The sequence below is a fragment of the Eulemur rufifrons genome, chromosome 8, assembly GCF_041146395.1.
Source record: "Eulemur rufifrons isolate Redbay chromosome 8, OSU_ERuf_1, whole genome shotgun sequence".
NCBI lineage: Eukaryota > Metazoa > Chordata > Mammalia > Primates > Lemuridae > Eulemur > Eulemur rufifrons.
This window is the reverse complement of record NC_090990.1, coordinates 113,985,613-113,991,931: the sequence shown is the minus strand read 5'-3', so window position 1 is coordinate 113,991,931 and position 6,319 is coordinate 113,985,613. Positions and strand designations below refer to the sequence as shown.

Genomic DNA, 6,319 nt, shown 5'->3' with positions numbered 1-6,319 from the left:
CTCCCGAGCAGCCAGGCCTTCCCTGGGGTGTGAGCGCGCCCGCGCCGCCGCTTGTTCCGATCCTGTCTCCCTTTACGGCAATCGCGGAAGTGTCGCGAAGGTGCTACTGCCGATCAGAGTCACCCAGTCGGCTGGAGTCGGAGGTGTTATTACTAGGGGTGTGCTGGTGGGGGTCGGGGTAAGGCTGCGGGGCTCGGTTACAGGGTGTGAAGGATGTGGCGGGGGGCGCTTCTGGATGCTCTGGGACGGGGCACTGGGCTGTAGCTGTGTATGGACTCGCGCGAGGCGAATGCCGTCCTTCTTCCTGGCGCAGGGTGGCCTCGCGCGCGGGGTTGTGGGGAGGGCGAGGGGCGACTGCCCCTCTGGCTCGGTGTGGAGAGGCGGGGTGGCGGAGCGCCGGCGCGGGAGACGGGGACTGTTGTGTGGGAGCCGAGGATCGGGATGGGGAGCATCGCTGCGACTAACGCTGAGCGGGCCGAGGGCTGGGGGCGCTGCCAGCTCGGAACCGACCTCGCCTGTCAGGTCCACACCTTCCTGCCCGGATGCTGCTGAGTGCACGGACCGTGTGGCATCCTGGGCCAGGTTTGCCTTCCCTAAGGAACGCAGGGCTGGGGTTTCGTGGCTGGGCCTTGCTTCTTGGTCAGCAACTTTTCTAGAAATTTCAGCTTATCTTGACAAGCTCTGAGATTGCCAGCTAGAGTTTTTTTTTTTTTTTTTTTTTTAGCAGTATTCTTGGAAGGAGAAGGGACAGTTGTGTTGCTAGTGTTTGCCGGTATTTCCAGGAGCACTGGATGAATGGGATCTTTACATTTAGCCGTGTTTAACTTGTTTTCTCCAATTCAGTGCTTGGCATTTTTGTGTCGTTTTGCCATTTTGCGTCATTGGTATTGAATATATAATTTTGTTTGAAATCTTTTAGTTCATCAGCGAGTCCATGTTACAATAGTGAGCAAATTCTTAGTTGTCTTTTAACAAATATTAGTATCGTATCTTGTATGTGGACAAAGAATAAAGATTGAGTTCCTACTCTAGAACTAAGGAATGTGTTCAAATCGTGTGTATTGTACTGACTGACTTGCAACGCAAGTTAGACTGTGATAAGGGCATTTAAAGCATTACTAATTTAAAATGGTTGGCGTTCACATAAGATATGAGATTGATGTGTTCTAAGAGCATTTTGCTGTATATGCTGTGCTGAGAAAAACTAGTTAAAGCCTCTTGTACAACTTGTCTTTACAATCCTTCTATTTAAGAAATAAATTAAGTAAATCTGCTTCTCTTATTAAAGACAATTACACTTTATTGCACGATTTCTTTGTATTTTAGGCTGCAGATTTGTTCTTTAAACTAAGGGTGCTGGTGATGTTCTTTCTGAGGGTCATGCTGTGCTATTTTTTTTTTTTTTTAAGGGACTGGGAAAATCTATAAAATGCCAAGCTTTTGCTGTTTTTTAGGGGGCAGAAAGTTATTTCCTTTTTTAAGGAATGCAAGATTTCACTTCAGCAAAACACTATATCTAAGTTGTATTACACAGTACTTGTTTTTGCTTCCAAGTCTAGTGAAAAGGCTTTTGTTTTTGTAAACTTGCTGTATGTATCACTTGTTAAATAGTGCTGGACTTAATCCTGTGAGCCTATTAATTTTCTTTTTCTCTTTTTTTCCCTTTTTCTTTTTTTCCTTATTCTTTATAATTTGCCCTGCCTCCCTAATAGTGTCAGCCATGACTATTTTCCTTTAATAGTGCCATAAAGGTGGGAAAGAGAATTCCCTGTGAAAGGACCGTAAATGTACTGCTGGATCAGTGCAGATCAAAACTTGGCACCCTTAGACATGGGGGGATGGAAATTCTGGAATTTCACACAACAGGTTGGATATTGTGTAAGCTTACCTTATGCTCTGCTCAGCAGTTGGAGATTTTTTTTTTTTTAATATGATACTTGTCAGATGTTCCCCATGCTGAAGTTCTCACAGGAATAAAGTAGGCAGTATGCCATTATCCTCAGCTACCATAAGTGCAGGTGTTTTACATGACAGACTTTTTAAGGCCCACAAATTGTGTACAATTTTAGTACAAGTATTAAATATCCCTAATTATGTTTTTGTGCCTTTATTGGGCTTTTCACATAACTATCCATGCCTGCACAGTGAAAATTCTTTGTCAGACCATATGTGTTCTCATCCTTTGACTTACAAAACAGTTTGTTGACAGCATATATAACTTGCATATAACTTAGCTAATTTGCAGGACTCTCCCATTATTGAGCTTCTCTGGGTATGGAATGGTATATTTCAATCCTTCTGTTTCCTCAGTGTCTAGAACAAACTAAATGTTTATTAAATACTAGATGAGTTATTTGTTCATTGTTCGGTAAGTACTGATTACCTACTTAGTATGAAATGAGATTGTGGGAAAAGAATGTTAACAGGACTGGCATGGCCCCTATACTCATGGAACATACAGAGCAGTGTGGGGAAAAGACCAAAAAAAAAAAAAAAAAGTCAAACAAAAAACTTAAAAAATGTGATAGATAATATGAAGGGAGCAGAACACCAGAGCCAGGCTATAACAGAGGAGGGAAATTTACTGATTACAAGTGGAAAGTTTACAATAGCTATAGGACTGTGGTCAGTATTATCATAAATTGAATTACAGGTGTTGGGAATTTTACATAGTTCAAAGTATTCACTTTTACTGCTATGACTTATGAAAACATCTTCAGTTAACATAATTTTGGCTGTGCTCCAAAATTATAGGTTTCTTATAAGCTCATTGGTTGCTTTTCATGACATCAGAATAAAATCTCAACTCTTGCCGTGGTCTATAAACCTTTGCATTATCTGACTCTTCGAACTTGATTGTATCATGCTTTCCATCTGGTTTACTTCTGTGCATCCCCAGTAATCTCTCAGGTACCTGAACAAAGTAAATGAACTCTTTTCTGCCTCAGGGCCTGTTCCACTTTTTCTGGATTATTCTTCCTACTGCTGTTAAAATGTCTGGCTCCTCCGTTTCCTCTAAGTTTGGTGTAAAAACTACTTCTTCAGAGACTTCACCCACCCTATTTAAAATGCATACCCCAAATATTTCTGGCTCAGAACTTATTTTTTTCATAATACTTATCACAGTATGTAGTGCTATTTGCTTGTTTATAAGTTTTTAGTTATTCTCCCACTGGACAGGAGAGCGGGACCTTTTCTATCTTGTTCATTCAGATATTGGAACTTGTAGTGTATTTTCTCATAAAATCTGTTATGACTGGTGTCTAGGTTTCTAGGCTAGCTAGCAGTAATTTTATGTATTTATTTTTCTTTTTTTCTCTTTTTGTTCCTTGTACTGTGGTAAGAAAAGTACATTTTCTGCTCACTCTTTTGAGCATAGACCTGACTCCATATAAAAATCTCAAATGGCTAAAATAACTTTTGTAATATTTGTACCTCCTTTACTTATTTCCATCCTACATCTTTTTTTTCCCTTTCTCTCCATCTAGTCCTGATCTTCCTATTGTAGCCACCTACCTTATCCTGCTCCCTTGAAATATGCCTGCTTTTCATTTGTTAAAATTCAGACATTCCTGTTTTTTCTGAAATGGTTTTAATGGCACTGGCTCCAAACTCGGATATTACGGGTTAAAAGAAGAATGGAACCAGACCTGTGGCAGTGACATCAACCTCTGTGGCTGTTTGTATGTGTTGAAAATAAAGTAGCCATCTGTATGTCAGGGGCTACATGTATCTGAATTTATATTTGCAATATTGTTGCTAATAGCTTTATAGAGACAGTGTTGCCAAACTGAAATGTTGGCAGTGTTGGCAAAGAAAACTCATTGCCCCTTCATGTATGAATTATACAATGGCTACTTCTAAAAAGGTTTGTCAAAATGTAGATTTTTCTAAAAGAGAAATAGAAGGTTTAAAATAAATGTAGGTCACAGGGGAAAAAAACTCAGAAGGAAAGTATCAGTTTATCAACTAGTCCTGCCAAATGCTCAAACTTAAAACCATTAGGATCAGTTGCTTATAACTGTTTAGTGCCAAAAGCAGGCTAGCATCCTCAATATATTTTTGGGGTTTTTTTCTTACAGTGGGAAGTGGAACACTGCAATAATAAAATACAAATGGAATTGACTAAACTTTTAGTTCTTATTTCAAGTAGAATTCCATAAGAGTTGATTATAGCTTACCAAATATAAAAATGCATCATTCAGTTTGATTATAGAAAATTTGGCTGCTATAAAGCTAAGTATTTTGGTGGTTATCGGTCTGTCATTTGATCTCAGGTGATCTTGTCACCAGTTATTTAACATTATATAAACATTGCTTAACAGTTTTAATAAATAGCTATGTGATACAATAGTGTGGAAAAATTCTTAGAAATAGGAAAAAATTAGCTTTGATTTGCCTTCTTGGTTTGAAATACTAAATATTTTCATTTCAGGGTACCTCAGTTAGTTAAATTGTGACACTGATGATTCTTTGAGATTTTTGAAAATTTATTTAAGGACATTAACTTGATTATAATGACTATTTTCTGAACCAAATATTGAGATATAAGATTGACAGAGGCTTTGCGTGCCACTTTAGGTCATTAGTGACACTGAAATTTTGGAATTTGATATTTATGGGGGATATAGGGAAGGAGTCCTGGGTCTGTATGTGACACCAACATTGTGTTTACACATCCAGCCTGGCATTGGCTGAGTGTCCCTTTGGCCTGTGCCTACTTGTCTGTGTACTTATTCATGAGCCATATACCTGTATTTTATGTTCCATGTCATATGACCCTGCGCCCTGCTTCCCAGAGTGCCCATGTGGTCTGGGTTCAGAGTCCTATAGCCATGACCAAGTCCCCGTCTGATTCTTTATACCCTGGGCAACAGTGACACCCTCCTTGGGCCTATCACAGCTGCCTCCAGGCTTTGGTCTGGCTTCACTGCATTCCAGGGGCTACACGCTACCCTGCTTCTCCCTCCACTGACCCTCAGGCCCTCTCTCTACCTGGGACAGGGTAGAACCTTCCACTCTTGGGACCACCTTGCCAAGGCAGAATAAACTGATCCTATCACAGCAAAAAATAAAAAAGTACAACTGGGCATATTTTGTTACTGGGTCATTATTGAGATGTTCGAGACCCTATATCACATTATGTATTTCCAAAAGTGCACCATTTCTGGAAATTTAATCTTGCTTTCTGGGTGGTTTTCAACCAGAAGGTCAAAACATATGTATGCCACTGCCCTTTTATATCAATAAAATAGTTTCTAAGACCCTTCCGGCCAGCGCGGTGGCTCACGCCTGTAATCCTAGCACTCTGGGAGGCCGAGGTTGGTGGATCGTTTGAGGTCAGGAGTTCGAGACCAGCCTGAGCAAGAGCGAGACCCCATCTCTACTAAAAGTAGAAAGAAATTATCTGACCAACTAAAAATATATCTAGAAAAAAGTAGCTGGGCATGGTGGCGCATGCCTGTAGTCCCAGCTACTCGGGAGGCTGAGGCAGTAGGATCGCTCAAGCCCAGGAGTTTGGGGTTGCTGTGAGCTAGACTGACGCCACGGCACTCTAGCCCGGGCAACTAAGCGAGACTCTGTCTCAAAAAAAAAAAAAAGACCCTTCTTTCCTCCTTCCCTCCCTCTCTTTCTCTTCCTCTTCTTGCTCACTAAATATGGGTTTCTCACAAGGTTCTTTATTCTTTTCCTTTTCGGTCCATACTTAATTCCTTTGATAACTTTTCTACTTTCTAGTTTTTAACTTGACTTTAGCTTTTAAGTGGATGACTTGAAATTTGCATCTCTTACGCAAACTCCAGTCTTGTGATTTTTGTCTAAAACGTCTCTACTTAAAAGTTGCATATATATCTCCCTTCCTACCTCATCCCCAGTTCCCCTCTTACCTCCCAACCCCAAAGCCAAAAAATAACAAACTGATTTTCTTCCCATCTTGCCCGTTTGACAGGAGTACCACTATCCTCTAGCTGTTGACTCCTTTTTTCTTCTGCCTTTTCACCTTTCATCTCTAATCCCTAAGTACTTTCTGCTGATTCTGCCTTCTAAATAGAAATTACTTATAAAAAGAAATTGTGGTCTTTCATCCTTCCATTTTTACCACTCTACTTTAGGCCCTCACCACTTCAAACCTTGAGATCACCATACTCATTTTGAATTGTTCTCATTACTTTCTCCATTCTGATAAATATATATGGCTACCCTATTAATCTTGAAAATGCTTTTGTAATTATTTTCTTATGCTGCTTAATTGCTTACTATGTTATCACTAGTCTTTTCTAAATCAAGTACAAACACTTCATGGATTAAACTTAAAGTCCTT

The 6,319-nt window shown here is 40.2% G+C and overlaps 1 protein-coding gene across 3 annotated transcripts in view; it reads left to right on the top strand.

Moving 5' to 3' along the window:
• Nucleotides 1-6,319, top strand: part of CEPT1 (choline/ethanolamine phosphotransferase 1) — a 43,697-nt gene that overhangs the window by 264 nt on the left and 37,114 nt on the right. The window contains exon 1 of one of the 3 annotated variants that reach the window (XM_069478986.1): nt 92-178. The exons of 1 other annotated variant lie outside the window; for it this stretch is intronic. The gene's annotated coding sequence lies outside the window, so the exon portion shown is untranslated. Of the gene's footprint in view, nt 1-91; nt 179-6,319 lie in introns of those variants that run through there. One more of the 3 variants, XM_069478988.1, reaches the window with a different exon arrangement.